The following is a 19,682-nucleotide window of genomic DNA, read 5'->3' on the forward strand; positions in this document are numbered from 1 at the left end:
GTGAGGATGTGACAGTGATCACTGAACTGATTGATAAAGTGAGGTAGTTAGTTACACTTCTAACATGCCTAGAAATCAATAGATCCTTCCTCAATTTACTTACATGTTATGTTTTTTCCTATCAATCTCAGTAGGAAATTTTATTTTTTCTTCTTCAGCCTTCGGACCCATATTGCAACTATCAGCTTTCATACTTTTCAGGTTGCCCAGTTTCTTTGGGTCAATACTTTGTACAGTACTGATCAAGGAACTGCTTAGCCTTTGTGATTGCCTATAGATCCTAAAGTAATAATTTCTTAAGGCTAAGTACATCTATTTAAATTTATAATCTTGTGCTGCCATAAAATACCAAGGTTTTTATGCTTTTTCTAGTTTAAAAAACTCTGATAAACCACGGTTACATATGTTCTTACTTTTATTTAAAAAAATCAAATGTTTTATTTTGTGTTTTTCTTTGATTTTATTGTAACACTCATGCTTTATACAATAACATTTTTTTGGCATTCCTACGTACTAGATAAGAACCCCCAAATATGTGACTTTTCCTTTGTAGATTTGTAATGCAGACAAGAGGACAATTATGTAGGTAGAGACTACTCATTTATTTCCTGGCCACCCAGACTCAAATAATAACACAGATACTATGTTAAATACAACACTTTTTGGCCAGTAGTTTATGCATATTTCAATCTAGGTCTTGTATCTTAAATTAACCAATTTATAGTAATCTGAGAATCATCATGAGGCTTACCTACTTACCTACCAGTAATATTCTGGCTGGCATCTGGCATCTTTCTCCTTTGGCAGCTATATGGTGTCTCCCTGACTCCACCTTCTTTTCTCTTCTATCTTTGCTTGGAGTAACAGCTTTGCTCTATTCTGCACTGCCATAGGCCCAAAGCAGATTCTTTATTAACCAATTGTAATAAAACATATTCATGCATACAAAGGGGAATTCTACATTACCAACCCTTTTCTGTCTAAATAAAAGTGAAGCTTTTAAATTTAAGATAGCAAAATTACATACGACAAAATAGGTATCAAGCAAGAATTACAATATTTCTTTGTGAGTCTAAAGTTTCATATATAATTTATCTTTTATAATAACTAAAGAAAACTATAACTATTTTTCTTCAACCCTTTGATGATCCCTGGCAGAATGTAATATTACCTAAGTAAACAGGAAGTTTACAAGTGTATTGTAAGCAACTTCCAAAGTTCTAAAAATGAGAGAGACATCTCGGTTCCTGGATAGTTACCCAAAGTTTCTTTGTAACATTGAGGCATCCATCTTCAGTCTATAGGCCCATAGTATCCAGCAGACCTTTCTATGAAGCAGAAAAATTGAAGATCTGTTCTGCATTGTAATGGCAAAGTTCATCAGTTGCTTTCTTCTGCTGCAGAGTGTCTGGCAGTTTCTTCTGTGAAGCAGGAACCATGAAAGATCATCCTGTCTTTTGGAAAATTCAGCAGTCACTTGTCTATGGGCCTTGTATGTTCAGTTTATATGGCACACCATCAAGAAGTCCAGACAAGAGAAGCTTCTTGCCCAAATAGCTAGCCTTGTCATATTGAAGGCAAATTTCATAATGAGTTACTTCAGTGCCTTTGAACCTCTCTAAAGTAATAGATGTTGCCAGCAGTAGACATAGACATGTCTCTATGTCATGAAAAGTCTAAGTTCTTAAAACATTTTAAATGCCATATTCTTTACATCTTTGAAATATGTCAAAAATACCTATCCATCTGAAATATATCTCTGTATATCTAGAAAACCTAACTAGAATGACTATACGTTTGACTATTAAATGCCTATTTATTATTCTGTATTTTTAACTATACATTACCTTTTTAAATGAGCTGAACAAAAGCAATACCTTAAACAAGAGCAGAAATATACACACAACAAAATTGACCTTAAATTTATATCAATAGACCAAGGTCCATACCAATGTAAAGTATTTATCTCTATATCATACCCCCTTTAAATGAAAACAAACATTTTAAAGCAATATTTGGCAATTTGTGCATAGTTCTTTCCAAACTGCTTCCTGCATTTTGTTGGGCGAAGTATTTTGGGGGTTTGCTGAGACCTTTCAGGGGATCTTATTTTATCAAAGGACATTAGCCTGGAAGTAATACACAGATTCTCATCTTCTGTGGAAACAAAATCTGAACCTCTTTCCAAGTCAACATATCCTTAGACCCAAATTTGGAAGTCAAGATACCTTTAAATATATATCTAAATATATATCTTAGCAACCTGTACAATGAAATGTCTCTCTGCAGTCAAAAATATTTAAAGAAAACACAATAGCATACATAATCCAGACTCTCTTGGATTTTCTAGTTGCTGGTTACCCAAGCAGAGAGTGCTGAGCTGCTGGCCTGCTCTCAGCTCCTTTTCCTCCTAACCCTGAGTAGGTATACAAGGACCTAGACCTAAAGTAGGTGGCAGACCACGCATGTCAGTCCCAGTTATTTGGGCACCATTTTGTAGGTAGAGACTGCTCGATCATTTCCCGGCTGCACAGACCCAAATATTTTTTCACTTTTTTGTTGATGGCATATTTTATACATTCATACAAATTTTGATTAAACCACCCCATACCCTCCCAGTTCCTCCCTTATTCCTATTATCTTTATTACTTATCAATTTTATGTTTTCTCTACTTCTTCATTTTGTTTTAAACCCCAGGAGTCCACTTAGTACTGTAAATATACCCATGGGTGTATGTATATTATATGTGCGTATTGTGAGGGTTTTGGTGGTGATCTAATCTATTCCTGTAGAATATTGATTTCTTTTTGAGGACCTGAGTAAAGTATGTTTCAAATTATTTTATATTTCATGAAGAAAAAGGTCATTCTTTCATAGCTTTGCAGTATTTCAGTGTTTATCTGTACATAGTATACATATTGAAGGAAAGTTTTGTGAAAAATTAAGGTATGCATAAAATTGAAGCATTGATTTGTTATGAAAAACACAATTTAAATTTTATTTTTATTTTTTTAATATCATCCTACTTGGGTTGCTAAGATGGCTCACCTGTAAAGTACTCTGCTCTCACAAAAGACTTGAGTTCAGTATTCAGGAACCATATCCTTTTCCTTTAGCTCCAGGGGATCCAATTCAGGCTTTAAAACACCATGAGGGTGTTGTTACTCAGAAAGCCTATCTGTGTTCTGATAATTTACCAGGATTCCCTTCCTCAGGCAGGATTGTTAGAATTCACACACTTGTCTCATAAGGAATCTCAGTTTCCCACACTAAGATGACTGATATCTCTGCACTGAAGTTTCTCCTTCTTCAAACATGTAACTGGACATTCTTTTTTGACCATCCTCAATATGAGACATTTTGTACCAAATCCTCTGGTGTGATTTGAGGGCACTATTTCAAATACCAAATGTTGCACAGAGAAATTTCAAATATTAAGAGGCTCTTCCCATGAGAAACTGTCAGAGATGAGCTAACATCTTTATTGTAGTTAATCTAAAGCATTTTACCAGAATTCTGTCTGATTTTATCTTTACCCAAAACATGCAAACAAATAATAGCAGCAAAATCCTTCCTGGTAGCTGGAGGGGTGGGGGACTGACAGTTATCCCCAAGTGAGAAGACCTCCCAGTGGGACCACCAAGGAGCCGGTTTCCTATGCAAACACACAAGAATCTTATTGAGAATCTTGAGCCAGGTCTGCAACCCAACACTCCAACACAGCAGATGGAGGGAATGAGGCCCTGAACTCAGGGGAGGGTGAGTTGTTAAAGGAGAAAACCACAAAAGGAGTTACATGTCTTGGCATTTCAGGATTGGGTTGGGGGTAGGGGGCAAGGCGATTTTTAAATCATTGCTCAGGCGATTGGTGTGAAACCACAACCTGCTAACGGGATGTGTGCAAGAACATCTGTAGCTTGTGGAGTTTAATGCTCTGTCTTCTGATTGGCTGTGTCTAGGTGGTTTATTTAAATTTTGCTTCCATAGCACATTTTGTGTTTCTTTATTGAACTGAGTTAAACCCCCATTACCAGATGTTTTAAATGGAGGCCGTTTTTCAAAGTGGAGTCTGTGTAGGTTTTCCTAAGTCCTCACACTGACTAGTAGACTAGTTCTCAGATCTCTGTGTTAGTATTCACTATGTGGTCTGGACACAACTCCACACACCCCTACACTAAATAATAAGTTAAAAATGTAATCAAAATTTAAAAATAAGTAGAGCAGATTATTATAATATCAGCCCAGAGTGTAGAAACTCTAAATTAGAATGTGCCAAGTGTCTTGCTTGTCTAAAAAGAATGTTGCTGTATTTATTCACAGGGCAAAGTATCATTTACATATCTAGAGACACTGACCTTAAGGCTGAGAGCAAAACACCTTCTCCAGAAGAAAATGCTTACAATTGAGTCTGCTTTTAGTAGCTGCCAACATTTGTTTGTATATCATAGATCTCATGAATATACAAAAAGAAGTTTAAAAAACAATGTCATTCATTTTGTGTCTCAGTTACAACAGTTTTCACATTTCCATTTTACCTAGAAAATCCTTAACAAATCCTGAGAAACTAAGGGTGGAGCATTTCAAGTTCACATACTTGGAAAACCTGGTAATGTGTGTCTAGTTCCAGTGATATATATGGTTTAAAACCTCATCAAATAGTCAACATCTAATGAAAATTAATTTTTTGAGAATCCCCTTGTATACTGAATGAAGTCAGGCAACAGCATTGTTCCTGTCTGTTATCCTTTATTGATTATGTCTCATTCATTCTTCCATAGGTGGGTTCTTCCATTTTGGACATAATTTGCTAATTAACATTATTCTATAGTTAATATTGTCTGAAGAGCAGAAATATTTAAAATTCTATGGACAGTGATATACACAGGCATTATGAACTGCTTAATTTATTTATCAGGGATGCTGGAGAGCTTTCTAACACCACATATAATACTCTTGTTTTTTTATTATAGACATAATTTCAATAGCAATCTTCTCAATCCCCACCCCTTCTGCCCAGTAACAACCCCAGTATTTAAGTAGATATTGCCCTCTAATTTCTGCAAAGACTTTGCACCCCACAGATTTTCTGCCCTAGTCAGGTCCACGCTGCTTAAAAAAATAAGAAAAATAAATATTTAAATTATACATGAAATCTATTGTAGGTAACTACATCATCCGTTCTTTTACACATCAGTTCTTATACTTTACTCTTTTAGATATTAAAATGTCATAAGAACAGAAATGTAATGACTTCTATAAGACTAATAGGCAGCACCAGAGTATCAAATAATGAAGCCACAGAAAGTAAGGATTTTCATGACTTTTACATCTTAAAGCCATATATGGATTTTAAAATGGTTTAGAGACTCACATATTGTCTTTTAGTTCAAGACCTTTTTTTATTCTCTGAGATTTAATTGTATTTCCTATATATTCCACAAATGTCACACTACTCAAGATTAATTATTTAAAATATGTATTATTTATTGGAGAGGAAAACAAGAGAATTTCTCTTTTATCTTAATTCTTTTAAAAAGTAGTAGAATTGAATAATTGGTTTAACATTTTATCAACTTTAAGAGAGGCAAAAGGTACAGACATTCTTAGTCACTATAGTAAAATGTCACAGCACCATACTTAGGTCTATTGTATTCATCATTAGTAGAATTTAGGGGACAGCGAGAGATGGATTGGAAGGGAGAGTGAAAGTCTCTGGAAGTCATGGTAGTTTGAAAAATTAACTGTGTGGTTGTTGATACTGTTTTCTATTGTTTCTCTTCAAATAACGTTGAGAAGTGCAGCTAACTTCTATTCTGAATGCTTTATATTTTGAGAGAGAAACTCGTTGTACCTGGGCATGCTGGTGCACTCGTGTAACCCCAGTGCAGAACAGGCTAACACAGAGAGGAAGGCCAATCTTGGTTTTTTAGTTTTTAATTATTAATTTTATTTATAAAACCATTGTAGGATGTGTATAATACATTTGAGCCATGTGCTACAGCATATTAGTTTTGGAATAAAACATGTTAATACTCTCTGGTCTGTAGTGAATAGCAGTTAGCTTGGACTTAGATGTCTGCTCTAGGGGCACACACACTTTTCTGTTGCCTTAATGGTACAGGATTTGCAGTGGAGACAATAATGGTCATAGCTGGAATTTCTGGGAACTGTCAAGTTTTGAATGGTTCTATTTTATTTTAGTGGTTTTTAAGGGCTTGATTGAAGCCAAGACCTCTCACTTATTAAACATGTTCCCTCCTCTGGTTGTGCCCACAATATCAAGGAGGAACATCTTTGAAGCTTCACCAGGATCACAGGCAGATCACAGTGTCGGGTCCCCATAACACTTACATAGTCTACAATGGAAGCCAGATGAGAACTACATTCCCCATGATGCCATACTACAGATATTCAAATGAAAAGCTTTGTGTTACCCAGTAACAAAATAAACCAAATCAGCTGATTACTCATCGAGGACAAAGGAGCAGGGAGTAGGATACAGAAATTATGAATCCAATCAATGGCCATACATAGTGGTTACTATTCCAAGCTGATTACCTCTTAGCTTGCTTTTGAACTTCGAACCGTTGTCATGTTATATGATGTTCATTCTGAACTTATCCTTTTACCTCCTCTGTGTCTTGGTGTTTGCATAAGATCCAATTATTAGAAAAATATCGTTTAAAACAAGGTGGCTTATTAATTGTGTTTTTGATTTAATTTTATTTGTTTTCATACATTATTACTCCCACCTCTGTTCTCTTATCTCATGTTGGTTTTTATGTCTTTTACTTATTTTTTTTTTGATAATCCCATAGGTAATTATTGTGTTTTCATCATTTCCTCCCCTCCTCTCCTCTCTCCATGTTCCTTCACATTCCTCTTCACATTTATGATTTACTCTTTAGTTATTATTGTTATTGCTGTCCATGTGTTCTTGTGTTTAGAGCTGGCCATTGGGATTAGATAACCTATTGGGAAGCTCATTTCTGGAAAAAGCTATTTCTCCCTCTGTGAGAAGTCTTGACTCTCTATAGCTTTTTATCTAGGGATGGTTCCTTGGTCACAACTTGTCTGAAGGTAGAGAATATGTGATTGTGGAGTTCCTACACACAAATAATATGCCTATAACACTGAAGACTCAAGAAACATCACAGAAGATGGGGAGGAAAATTTCTAAGGGGCAGAAGGCCAAAATGCCTATACTAGATAGTGTATTCTAAAACTCACATGGAAATGGTTCACATGAAATCTCAACAATATGGTTGCCTATATGACCTGAATAATGACAACTCTATATTCTATTGCATGCATACAAGGTACTGTATTATATTATAAATACCCCAAATCATTGCTCTTTTCTTCAGTTTAAAGTTATCTCCCTGTATGTGTGGTCATTTAAGAGAATAAATGAACTGCAGTGCTGGGTGGTGATGAGAAATGCCCAGGAGAGAATGAGATGTAGAGAGAGGAACAAAGTACCAGATGAAGTTGTGAGCATAACCTCGGGTCAAAAGAACTGGAAAACAGTAGCAACCCATTGTTCCAACACTAGCTAAGGACTTGTATCACACTGCTGCATTTTATTTTCTGTGACAGTTATTTGCAGCATTTTTATCTCCCTAACAAAGCAGCTTTGTTCTCAGAGAGGTTGTCTGTGTCCTCTAAATCATAGTGGTGTGTGTGTGTGTGTGTGTGTGTGTGTGTGTGTGTGTGAGAGAGAGAGAGAGAGAGAGAGAGAGAGAGGCAGACAGAGATGCCAAGTTTTACAAATAATACTTGTTTTCAGATTCAAATTTTATGTAATTGCTGCATTATAACTGGCTCTCTACTATTTATAAGGTGATAGTATAAAAATACATTAATACATTCGGTTAAATTTTATTAATAAATAATTATGTTAGTTCAATATTATTCCTATTTATACTTACAATTCTACATACATATAAAAAGAAGAATGTAAGTGAGAACTTGGGGGAAATTCTTTCATCACCTTGGAGGGAATGTGCTCTGAAGAGACGGCTTTAGAAAAGCCACTGTCTCCATCACAGGACATTGACAAGTCTCATTGCTTGCTGGTCAGCATGGGGAGGTTGGAGAGGGTTAAATGTGCCCTTGGGGTACTTAGTTAAGCAATGAGCTTGCCAAAGAAAGGAAATGATGCTCACCTGTGCAAGGTGCTGTGATGGAGTGCTTAGGAACAGGCAATTGACGACGGGTGACAATACCTGCATATCCATATATGCTTGATTTTGTTATTGTGGCATTATCACATGGTAATCACATGCTGTAAGCATACAATGGTTACAAGCAATAAAGCCTAAATAAACAGTTAGCAAATCAAGTCTCTCTTTGTCACATATCACTCTATTTCTTGTTATATTTATTACATTTAGAACCCAATGGCCCATTTTTCCTTTGTTTTCTATCTGTTGACAATTCTTTACATAGTAATAAATATTAATGGAATTTATGTAAATGTATATATGAATATTTTAAAATAATTTCCTCTAATACCAACAATGTGAATTATTTTCTGGAAATGGTAGAAAATTTGAGTATCTGAAATATTAACAAAAATATCCAAAGGCAAAGAACTGATAAAAAAGTTTAGTTTTATCTTAAATTTTATTTTCTACAAATTATAAAAGTTGATTTTATTCTGCTGAGAGAAATACCAGAGTACATTGTGTTCAACTATATCAAAGTAATAATTCAATGGGTATTTGAGAAATTCCTCTACTCAGAGCTTTGTGGCAAGGAATGTTCAGAGTGGAATTTTCTTTCTGTCCTGGGAGGCAAAACTACTCTGTGAAAGTAAAACAAGCCAATGTGTGAGTTAGTGATTAGAACAAAGATCTTTAGTTACTGTCACAATCACTGACAGTTTATCAAACCATCTCTGTTTACAGAAGTCAGGAATACAAAAGATCAGTTGCTTTGCATATAAGGCAACAACAAGATGATGACAGGGAATAAGTAATCTTGCTGCCTATATGGACAACAAGTCTATCAGAAAAGAGACATCTCTGAGCACATGGCCAGGAAGGCTTGGTGAGGTGGTGGAGGCCATGAAGACCTGACGGGTCAGGCTGTGGTGGCCTTAGAAATCAGAGAGAGGTGATTTGATGCCCAGCGATGTATTACTTTCATTATTATTACTATTCATGTATCACTTTCATTAAGAAAAATATTGTATGTTTATATTTTATATTTTGTCAACTTTTCTTATAATTTCATCATGAAAAGTTGTTAATATCAAGTGACAGTGGTAATCTAATTAGCATTTTGCTAAATGATTGTATCAGCTAATAAGAGACCTCTCAAGACAGGCATGACCACCATTTTCCCTTTACAATACAACCTTATGGAAAATCAAAATTTATATTTCAAGATCTATTTGCTTTCACACTGTGAGATACATTTTTCAAGATGAATTTTGTTTGGAACAGGGCTTTGGGGAAAGATTTCCCTCCAAATGATGGAAATGTCAAATGGAAATTTTCATTATGTCTGCCATCATCTTATCCAAGAATCTCAGAGCAGTGTATTAATGGAAGCTGTAGATTTTCCTAGTGTGCCCTTTGGGGTGATTTGATTTTATCAGAAGGATATGGCATATATAAACTTTCAGACATTTCCTTTGAGGGGCTTTAAAACTAAGCTTTCATGAAAATAATTTAAAAGTCCATGGCTATGACTTCATGGTTGCAGCACCTTGCAATTCCAATGATGTTAATGCATTATCATTGAGCTTAATACTGAGTGCAACCGCAGAAACAAGTGAATAGAAGTAATTTATCAAGATACATAAAAAATTTTACAGTAAAATTCAATGTTGCAAAACAGTTTTCGTGGATGGTAGCAACTTTAGACAATTAGACAGTATTTCAGGTAACTTATATTAAACAAATCCAAGTATTTACTGAAGTTCTTGTATTTTTTAAAGCTTCAGAATATTAATGTACAGTATGACCCCAGAACCCCACCTCTAAGAATTTCACCAGCATTTTCTATCTAGTAGGATGTTCTAATGAGACAGATCCAGGTGCCATCACCAGCCAGGTTAACCAGTGAGCAAAAGACAGCTGCCAGTGAGAGTTAAAAATATTTTCTCTCTTTCCATGTGGGAATTCCGGAAAAGCACATTGAACACAAGGTCAGCAAAACACTTCTGAGGTTCACAGTTCATTGGGGAAATCAGCAGAAGGACTGGCTGCAGCTGGAACATATGCAAATCATCTTGGCATCAGTTGCAGTTTCTGCCACGATGTATATCTCTGGGTTGCCGCTATTAAAAATGCATCAGGTTTCAGCATTCACCTCTACCTTGTACACCCAGAAGGCCACTCCAGGGACTCAGAGGAGACAATGTCAAGGGTAATCAGATAGGTCACAAGGGAAGGTGCACTTCTTGTGGATAGTGAGGCCCAGGGTGTTTGTTATTCCTGTTTCTCAGATGTCACATACCCTTTCAGAAATTAAAGACAACATGCTTTTTATCATGTTACTAGGATATAATTTCCCAAAATACATTTCTGCCTTGAAGATTATCTTGGATTATTTATTTATTTATTTATTTATTCATTCATTCATTCAGAGTCATTTACTTATTCTCAGTCTCTGCATTCTGATAAGTTTACAATAATCATTGTATAAATGAATTGATAAACATTATATAAAACCACCTTGAAGTTTTCCTGTTTTGAAGATTGCAAATGTTAAGCACATACTTAAAACAAAGGGACATAAAGTTGTTTATGTTCTTTGTAGCAAGACAGCTGTGTAAAAATAGGGTTTCTGAATATAGAAGCCTGGGTTTGAGTGTGCTAGGTGATCCAGTCTCTCCCTGTGTTATCAGTTTTCCTCATTTACCGGAGAGAAAGCAATCCAACAATGAAATGAAAGACAAACTGAATTTCTAAGCATTGGTGATTTCCCAAGGGATGGGGTCACAAAGTAAGCACCAAGTATCCTGAAAAATGATCTGTGATCATTCCCCCTTCATAAAATGCTCCTTTTTTTATAACTATGCAGTGAAGAAGTCATCCAGTCAGGGCTTCGAAGAAATTAAGTTTACATAAAGATTATTTCTAAGTACAGTCGAAAACAAACATAGTTTGAGAACACACTGACCAGTTCCAAGACAACTCTAATCCAGTGTGCATAGTTTCTGGAAATGGAGCAGGCTCTTGCCAGACCTTGGCTGCCATGCGTACTGTGAGCAAGCTGGTTTCTTTCTGTGTGCTTCCATCCACAACAATTTCACTGAAGGTACAAGCTCTTGCCTCTGAGTGAACAGCACTTATATTTATTTCCCTTCATCATCATCATCATCATCATTATTATTGTTATTATTATTATTTTGCTTTTGGTAAATTGAAGACTGTCTTAGTAATGTGGAAGTGCATCCCTGCTTGTGTGGGGTTTAGAAGAGGACCCTGTATGTGTATAGAGTTGGACTATGTGTACCTTGCTGCTCTGAAAGTCCAGAAGAATCTTCAGTTCCTCATTCATCCTGTGGACAAGGCAACCAGTGAAACTGGGTACTATGAACTCCACTCTGAAATCTCTCTGTGAAGGGTCAAACCCTGCAGCTCCTTTGTGTCACCGATGGCAGCAGAGTGTCCAGACTGTGTTAACGCAATCACTGCTTTAAACAGCTCTGCCATATGAACCTTCTCCCATTCTAGGCATACATTTTCTTTCTTCTCTAAACTTAGCTAAAAAGAATGCTCAAAATAAAGAGACATTTAGTGGTGTGCTGCATCTCATCTCAAGAGCTGGGTCACCTTTGTCATGGGGAATTTCCAGAAAATTGTGTCACTTTTCAAGTGGATCCAGATGGGCACTATGCTATGTTCAAGGATTCCGTACTATTTTTGGCTAGCAGCAATAAAAATAATTCACCTAGGTAAGAACTTCAGGGTCTTCTCTCCATTCTGCAACATATGGTCTTTGTTTTGGACTTACGATAGTCTGTGGTGTAAGCTTTTTCACAGGATGCTATGGGTAATTTTGTACAGAGTTGGGGGGAGAGTAGTTAGGTCACTGAGTTTGGCCCAATTATGTCTCAGTAAGACCATGCCATCTGTGCAAGCTATGCAAGGACGCTGCCATTGAAATCTGTGGTTTTTCTCTCTGTTATCACGTAGTTTCATGCTAGGGTGTATGTGCTGAAGTAAGGATGTGGTTAGCACTAAAAAAATTTGGCACAATACACTTAAGACACATTTACAACAAATTGGAGTGTGTGTTGAAATCATAGACAGGCCATGAAAGAAAAAGAGCATGGTGGTACACAAGGGAAGTTGGTAGAGTAAGAGTCTGACGCTTCTCAAAGTTTACAAAGCAAACATGATGGACATAGATGTTTAGTATTCCTGTTCTGTGTTTTAGTTTGGTCAAATACTGACATGAACTTCCTTACCAATTTTTATTCCATTATGTTTAATAAATATATATCAATATGTTGTAAATATTGTGTTCCATATGTGTGTGTGAGTGTGTGAGTATGTGTGTGTGTGTGTTTAGAAAACATATACTTAAATTTTGTCTTTTTCTTCATATTTTCGGAAGAAATTTCACTCTTTTTCTTCTCTGTGTCTTTCTTGTATATACACGCTGAGGATGAGAGAGGTAGATGGAGAGAAGGAAAGAAGGAGAAGCTGGGAAGTAATGCAGTGAACAATACTAGGCTTCATGCTTTATGGTATATAGGGCAAACTTTGCTTTAGGGACTCAATAGGAAACTAGCAAATGAATGTATAGAAAACTATAGGTCAAGAAGATACGAAAAGGTTAATAAGATATAATGTGATAGAGCCATAGTCACTACTTCATACTGACCATGAACACATGGATGTTGTCTTGTAGGGCCCAGAGAATGATCTATGATAGCCATACTTTCAGGTTTGAATTGTGAGTGCATTATGTCTATACCAAACCAGAATAAAAGATTAAACAGCAAGAGATAGATGATAGTAGATGAATGACAGATAGATGATAGATAGATTTATAGATACAGGATAGATATCTGATAGGCAGATAGAGAGATGATTTATAGATAAATAAATGATAAATTATAAATATAGATAGATGATAGGTAGGTAGATAGATGATAGATAGATAGATAGATAGATAGATGATAGATAGATAGATGATAGGCAGGTAACAGAAAAGCCTCATTTAATTGGGCGCTCATAACTTTCAGTAGACGTCAACAGGAGAAGCCCCTGCAAAGCAGCCACCTGGAATTCCCAATCTAAAGAGTGCAAAGCAGAGCAAAGCATCCCTTTGGGTGACGTTTCCAGGTAAATGAACAAATAACTACAGAAAGGTGGCATCATCAAATTGAGGACTTAAAACATCCAGTAGAAAACAGCTAAGAAAGCCATATTAAAGCAGACTGCTGGAGTTTTGGTAGAGAGTTCTAGGTGAACAGATTGTCTCCTTGGGTAGGCTTCAAAGTAGAGGGACAGATGCCAATACAGAGATAATGTCATAAATAGGATTCCCACAACATTTAGCAGACACTTTTTGGGGAGGTTGAGGCAGTCATCTGTAGTTCTCAGTCAAATTTCTCTACATGGATGAACTTCATTTGGCTAAACTTCTGATTTTTCTTTCTCACTTAAGGGAGTTTTTATATCACCAGCTAAACAATAAGAATCTCTGTTGGAAATGGCCCAGCTTCTTGCTGTTCTCAAGGAGACAGTGTTTTTGCTTTTGGGCCCCTTTCCTATTTTTAGAGAGTATCAAAGTATATCACACACAATTTGAAGAAATAAATAATATAATTTTTAAAGCCTCAATAATTTTGGATTTTATAGTCTAGTGATAAGAAGATTAGGTCTCTTCTATTTAGCTTAGTAAAAATGTTAATGTTTTAAAGTCATATATGCTTTTTATTATATGTATCTATTTTGATAAAAACAAACAAGTACATTTGATACAAAGAGTGTAGGCTTTAGACACAGACTTTCATAGTTAAAATATCAGCAGTTACTTTAGTGTGTGATTCCCAGCAAGTGTTCTCATCACCCAAAGTTTTATTTTCCTCATCTCTGAAATATGAATAAAAGTAATTTATCACCCATGATTATTAGAATAATTTCATAAAACAATAGCAATAGACTTCCTTAAATCGAGGCTGTGGGTCTAAAAAACTGGTAAATCATTAACAAGAATACTAATAGACATAACCTTGACCAGTTCACACACTATTTTTTACTTGCTTGTTTGTTGGTTTGTTTTTTTTTTTTTTTTTTTTTTTTTTTTTCTCTAAAAATCACTTTAAATTTATTTATTTATTAAGGATTTCTGCCTCGTCCCCACAACCGCTTCCCATTTCCCTCCCCCTCCCCCGATCAATTCCCCCTCCCTCATCTGCTCGAAGAGCAATCAGGGTTCCCTGACCTGTGGGAAGCCCAAGGACTGCCCACCTCTATCCAGGTCTCGTAAGGTGAGCATCCAAACTGCCTAGGCTCCCACAAAGCCAGTACGTGCAGTAGGATCAAAAACCCACTGCAATTGTTCTTGAATTCTCAGTATTCCTCATTGTCCGCTATGTTCAGCTAGTCCGGATTTATCCCATGTTTTTTCAGACCTAGGCCAGCTGGCCTTGGTGAGATCCCAATAGAACATCCCCATTGTCTTAGTGTGTGGGTGCACCCCTCGTGGTCCTGAGTTCCTTGCTCGTGCTCCGTCTCCTTCTGCTCCTGATTTGGACCTTGGTTTGTTTTATTTTTGAGACTGGGTTTCTCTTTAGTTTTGGAGCCTATCCTGGAACTAGCTCTTGTAGATTAGGCTGGCCTTAAACACACTGAAATTCACCTGCCGCTGCTTCCTGAGTGCTGGGATTAAAGGTGTGTGCCACCACTGCTCAGCCTTAATTCTGTAAAAGTATTTAAATATATTGCAGCCTCAAACCTTTAAATATGTATCCTACAAAGATGTTACAATTGACTGGCTGAAAGGTTCAAATAGTAAAATAAATGACAGTCAGAGACACACATGTTCAAGCCCAACAAATGCATAAAGGTTGAAAAATAGCTGACAGGAAATTCCTAGCAATACCTTGTTTTTAAGTTAATTACTTATCTATTTTCTTTACACTCCTTACTGACTAGTCTCTGGTGTGTGTTCTTCTGAAATAAAAGATATTCTTTCAGGTCAATTATTTTGCATTTTGAAGTGATAATTTCATATAACACACAAGTTATTCTTTTTACTGTTATTATACAATATTTTTATGTTTATTGCTGCATGACTGTCAATGGCTAGGGTGAAAATTATCTTTTATACTTATGTCCTAAAATAAAGCACTTGAATATTTGAATATCGTTCAATGATCCTGAGAGGTATCATTGACAGTTTAGCCAACTTGCTGTTCAGGCCATGGAAGGAAGAACTAATAGTCTAGGTGCTGGAGTGAATCGGGAGCCCACAATAATCTTTCCTGGATATCTGAAATGCTTTTGGCTAAATACACACTGTAGATAATTCAGGACTTTTGTCTTCTGAGTCATTCTAAACAATGACAACATTATAATACACAAAAAATTAGTTCTATATTTGTGTAATTTTAAAACATTATTACCTTAAAATTTAGCATTCTGTATGTCATGACAATGGTTTTGCCAAAGTAAATCTATTTTAAATGTACTTTGACCAAACCAAAATAAAATCATTGGCAGAAGGGGCAATAGAGTGAGACGTCCTGGAATCTTTCAGAAATAAAACTGTTAGAAAGGCTTGTGTCAAATGGCAGTTGATGGAGAACATTGTGGGTCTGGTCAGGGCCATTGCATATCCTGAGCTTATCATTGAGCCTTCCTTATTTTCAAATATCAATGTTCTTTGACTGATTCATTGAATTTGGAACATTCATTTCTTTAAAATTATTATTTTAAAATTATTATTATGCCGTGTGAGGGTACAGGTGCCACTGTGGGGATTGGGGGATAAGAGGAAAATGTGGCGGACCTGCTTCTTGCCTTTCACATTTTGATCTCAGGGATAGAACTCAGGTTCTCAAGATTGTGTGGCTAACATTTACGCATAAGGCTGTCATGCTGATCCTGAAAAATTAATTTAATTTTAGTATAGTATCCAGTTGTACTTTGCCCAACAACAATTTTGAAGACAACGGTCCCTCATTCATGTACTCAACAATTTTCAGAATGAGCTTCTGCATAAATTAGGAATTGTTGCAGGAGCTAGAGATGTAGAGGGCAAAATATTGCCTCAGGGGAAATTATGATTAAAGTATGTACATATCCAATGAATTGTGACACCATGCTTACATTCTTAATATTGTTGTGTTAAATGTACTGTGACAACAGAGGGGCCAGGAGATCTATCTATAAGAGTTTCAGAGACAAAGGGACATCCAAATTTAAATAAAAATTGAGCCAAAATATTTATTTTTTTCTGATTCTGTATTCAGTCATAGAAAAACAAAATTACAGTGTGAAACTTGAATTAAGCTGATCCATATTTCCAGGAAACCAAATGCACAGAAGTTTAAAACTGAGTGACATGGATCATAAACATATTTGGATGACCTTTGATACAGATGGCATACTGCAAAAGGGCTAAAAGTGGTGGTGAGGACAGACTGAGAAACAAGCTGAGCACCAGGGATGGTGAAAAAGAATTTATTTGAGGAAGTGTTTACTTATACAGTGTAGCTCTTTCTCAGACCTACATCCTCACATTTCAAACCCTCTGCAGGGATCTGGACATCAGAGCTGAGCTTGTAATCACAATGATAATTGTTGCCTCAGAGTCAGCCTTTTTTAGGAAGGAGTCTTCTCAGAAATAGAATAATTGTTCAGGACAGACTTCCAGGTTTCCTGCTCTGGATCCAGAGGCTAGGGAGGTCTATTGTCTGCATTGTGTGTGTGTCCTGGTGTACATGCTTCTGTCCCTGGGAGGTAATAAAGAGAATCTATGTGACTCTGTCCCTGTGAATCTACAACTTGGAAGCCAATAAATATCAAGTTGCTAACTTTCATTGTTCTTGATGGACAAAGTTTGCTCTCCCACGTGGTCTCAGGAGGGGTGTACTGGCTAATCAAATAGTCTTACCCTGTTCTATTTTTCTCTTTGCAAATCAATCTCTCAGTCCATCTTGCCAGTGTTCCATTGCTGGGTATAGACATCATGACCGCAGAAACTCTTAGAAAACATTTGATTGATGACTTGCTTACAGTTTCAGAGGTTCAGTCCATTATTATCATGGTGGGGAACATGATCATGTGCAGGCAGGCATGGTGCTGGAGAAATAGCTGATGGTTCTACAGCTGGATCCAAGGGCAACAAGAAGAGAGAGACACTGGGCCTGGCTTGGGTTTGGAAACCTCAAAACCCAACCCACAGTCACACAATTCCTCCAACAAGCCAACATCTACTTCAGCAAGGCCACACCTTCTAATCAGCCACAAATGGTGACACTCTTTGATGACTAAGCATTTAATATATGAGCTTATGGGGTCATTCTTATTCAAACCACTACAAAGACTTCTTACCATTCCCCAGATGCCCCTGGCTTCTATTTATAGATGACTAACAACTCACATGGGAAAACTGGGGTTTCCAATTTCCTGCATTAGTTCACTAATAGTTGTTAACATAGATAAATGGCATACTGGCTATGCCTTTCAGTTTATTTGAAAAATGTGGATACAATGACAGCTACATCTGTCTTTCCTCTATGATGGATACAGGGAGTACAAATGACAATACAGAAGTTTCTTCTTCGAGTACCTGATATATCACAAGTCCACCATCATTACTATAGACTAATCTTCCCTAATTGATTCTAATCACATAGCCATCTACTGTTTTTCTAACATTTCTGTTCTGGTTTTAACAAATATGTTTCTAAAGTGATTATTTTCTTGATTTAAAATGTAATTGCTTTATGTAATTTTAAATAATTGACACATAGGGCAATATGTGTTATAATTTTTAAAAATAAAATTTTTGGACAAATTTATGTCAAACATCTGACAGATGTCTATATTTCTTATAAATCTTAGGACAAATAAGTTTCCTCTCAGTTCAGATTTCATATCATTCCCAGGTGATGTGGGAGGTCCTTCTGCATATCTGTTACTTTTATTGGTTAATGAATAAAGCTGTTTTGGCCAATCACTTAGCAGAATAAAGCAAGGCAGGCAATCCGAGCAGAGATACAGAGAAAAAAAGGAGAGGTCAGGTCAGACACCAACAAGTCTCCGAGAAGCAATACGTGTAGAAAGTGAGATAATGTCACGGCCACATGGTAATACATAGACTATCATAAATGGGTTAATTTAAGATATAAAAGCTAGCTAGGAATATGCCTCAATTGTCAGCCAAATGGTGTTGTAATTAGTATAGTTTCTGTGTGATTATTTGTGTCTGGGCAGCTGGGAAATGAAAGCACAGTCTCTGTTTATACCCGGGTGAGAGATGTCCCTGGGCCTCATTCTTCTTCCAGGAATTAGAAGCCCTTCAGGATCTGTCTTTGTCTGATAAGGTGTTGTGAGTCCAACAACTGGCTACAGAATAGGAAAACATTGCCTATCATAGTTAGCATTCTTACATTGTGATTTCACAGCTCCCTGAATCTGTGATTTATTGTCTGTGGTGAATTATCAAAAGGCCCTGAACTCTAATACTGCAGAATTTTTTTTCTAATTCTTTCTTCTATTAAAACATTTAAGTGCATCTGTATGTTGTGAAATTATAGTTATTGGATTTCTTGTCCTGTGTCTGAGGTTTCTCTTCTCTGTTACCCTGTTCCCACGATATAGAAATTTATATTGGCATATCCTTTTGCTCACTGATTTTTCCCTCACCCATGCTCAGTCTAATAATGAACAGCTCTAAGACATTCATTGGCTTTTGTTTACAGTTGTCTTTTCGCATAGAGTTTCCTTTGATGATTAAATTACATACACACTCCTGCATGCAGTTCCCATACAGGTCTTAGCATATTAATCATACTACTTAGGTCACTGTCTAATATTTACAGCATTTGTATCATAAGGAATCCATTACTCCGTGTTCTTTATCTCTACAGAGTGTGTTTCTACTATACCTTTTGTGATTACTTCATGAAATATAGACATAATGTGCAGATTGTACAAAGGAGACTCAATGTAAGGACATACATATTATTTGAGGTATTTTGAAAATGACAGTTTAATTTTAAGGATATAGGCTTATGTAATGATGGCTGTCAATGCAAGTTCAACAACTTTGTTCTGAATCACAGCTAATTTTTGTGTTTTCCTCAGAACGCTCTCTGAAGTACTAGAATCTTGTAGCTCTCTAGCTGGCATGTATCGCTGGCATCACAGAGAACTTGAGATGTGGTGGGATAGTGTGAACAAGAAGGGGCTTGTCTTAGTTAGGGTTTCTGTTGCTGTGATGAAACAACATGACTCCAAACCAACTAGGGGAGAAAAGGCTTTATATGGCTTAAATCTACTGGATTACAGTTCACTGACTGTGGCCAAGGCAGAAACTCACACTGGGCAGGAACCTGGAGGTCATGAAAGAGTAGTACTTACTGGCTTGCCATTCATGGTTAACTCACTATGCTTTCTTAGAGCACCCACGGCCACTATACTAGAGGTGGCACCACTCACAAAGGGATAAACCCTCCCCAATCAATCACTAATTA

Source organism: Microtus oregoni, unplaced genomic scaffold, assembly GCF_018167655.1.
Source record: "Microtus oregoni isolate MIOR12 unplaced genomic scaffold, Mior012 000008F_ref0000371, whole genome shotgun sequence".
Lineage (NCBI taxonomy): Eukaryota > Metazoa > Chordata > Mammalia > Rodentia > Cricetidae > Microtus > Microtus oregoni.